A 2,351-nucleotide genomic window follows, 5' to 3' on the forward strand; every position below is an offset into this window, starting at 1 on the left:
AAAAATATATATTGGTGTAAAAATAAGCCTATTATATGATAACAAATGTTTTAATTAAAAATGTAACTATAAAACCAAAAATAGAGTGGAAACATTTTGTATTTTACTCTTGGGTTTCCAGTGGCCATAGGGCTACTTGAAGTCTAGATTTCTTAACTTCAGCGATCTATGAACACTATTGTGTTCTAAACCACTACTCTCTTGGATTTGCTGCTGTCTGAAAGCTCAACGTTCAGAAAACTAAGATCATGGCATCTGGTCCCATCACTCCATGGGAAATAGATGGGGAAACAGTGGAAACAGCGTCAAACTTTATTTTTTTGGACTCCAGAATGACTGCTGATGGTGACTGCAGCCATGAAAAATAAAGACGCTTACTCCTTGGAAGGAAGATTATGGCCAACCTAGATAGCATATTTAAAAGCAGAGACATGACTTTGCCAACAAAAGTCCGTCTAGTCAAGGCTATGGTTTTTCCAGTGGTCATGTATGGATGTGAGAGTTGGACGGTGAAGAAAGCTGAGCACCGCAGAATTGATGCTTTTGAACTGTGGTGTTGGAGAAGACTCTTGAGAGTCCCTTGGACTGCAAGGAGATCCAACCAGTCCATCCTAAAGGTGATCAGTCTTGGGTGTTCATTGGAAGGACTGATATACTTAGGCCACCTGATGCAAAGAGCTGACTCACTGGAAAAGACCCTGATGCTGGGAAAGATTGAGGGCGGGAGGAGAAGGGGACGACAGAGGATGAGATGGTTGGATGGCATCACCGACTCGATGAACATGGGTTTGGGTAGACTCCAGGAGTTGGTGATGGACAGGGAGGCCTGGCGTGCTGCAATTCATGGGGTCGCAGAGTCGGACACGACTGAGCGACTGAACTGAACTGAAGCCATCCATGCCTCTCTGCAAGCCATGCCTTGTCCTTAGTGATTCAGATGCAGATTATTCCACCTGTCTCTGAAGTTTTAAGGATCTGCCAAGGTTTTCTGAATACTTGGTAGCCAGATGCACCAGCAATGAGAACTAAATTTCATCTCAGCCAGATTAGGTAAGCACAGGAATCCAGGCATACGGTCATTCTGTTTGTATCCCACACACTAGTAAACACAAGAGTTCTGTTTTTTTATTTATAAAAAGTTTTATTAACAAAATTCATTTATTTATATTCTTTTATTTATAAAAAGCCTTTGATAGGCTTCTATCAAATCCCGACTTGGTCTTCTGAGTCACATAGAAGAAATCTAAATGTTTTTCCTTTCACAAGCCAGTAGTTCCCCCTCATCATTTCCATTTTTCCTGCTGAAGTAGCTTCTGGACATGGATACCCAGGGAAACCTGTTTACACACTATTCCTAATTTTAATCAAATTTAAATTCATGTTATTTATTAACATGGATATGCATATCCCTTTCTATAAGCCAGTTTAGACACATTATACCCATAAAGAAGGCACAGCACTGAAGAACTGATGCATTTGAACTGTGATGCTCCCTTGGACAGCAAGATCAAACCAGTCAATCCTAAAGGAAATTAACCCTGAATATTCACTGGAAGAACTGATGCTGAAGCTCCAATACTTGGCCACCTGATGCGAAGAGCCAACTCATTAGAAAAGACCCCAGTGCTGGGGAAGATTGAGGGCAGAAGGGTAACAGAGGGTGAGATGGTTGGATGGCATCATTGACTCAACAGACATGAATTTGAGCAAATTCTGACTGAATAACAACCACCACCCATTTACATATCAAGTTTTTAAAATACTCAAAATGACTCCAATTAAAAAAAAACTCAAATATTTTCAAAGTCAAAGAAAGATACTATTTTTGGATAACTTGATTCACTCAATACAAATGTAGAAGAGAGAGCTTTCTTCTAAATCTGCACAAATAGAATTTTGATTGGTTGAAGTTCCAGGTGGTGGAAGTAGTTTACCCATTGTCAGTCCCTTTTATGGCCCTCTTATTTCAGTTATTTCAAATAAATTCCACATCCAGTCAAGTCCCGGAAGTGAAAGCAAGCATTACAGTGAAACAATTAAGAATGCCAGCTCTGGAGGCAGGCTGTCTGGGCTTAAATTTCTGCTGTCCCACTTATTACCTTGGTGACATCACTGACATGTTACTAACCCTCTCGTGTCACAGTTTCCTCATCTGTAATGTGGGGATAATGGTACCTGCTTCACAAATTCATCACTAAGTGCCCCAAAGTTATTAACATTGAGAAAATACATTTTTCACCATATCCCAATTTAATTACTTAGTTCATGTAACACAGACAGAAGAGACAAATTATATTAATAGCATCACTGGGTTTTATAGTAATAAAAGTGAATGAGAGCCACACAAGAGA

The sequence above is a fragment of the Giraffa tippelskirchi genome, chromosome 1, assembly GCF_054371585.1.
Source record: "Giraffa tippelskirchi isolate mGirTip1 chromosome 1, T2T-mGirTip1v1.2.pri, whole genome shotgun sequence".
In the NCBI taxonomy this organism is placed as follows: Eukaryota; Metazoa; Chordata; class Mammalia; order Artiodactyla; family Giraffidae; genus Giraffa; species Giraffa tippelskirchi.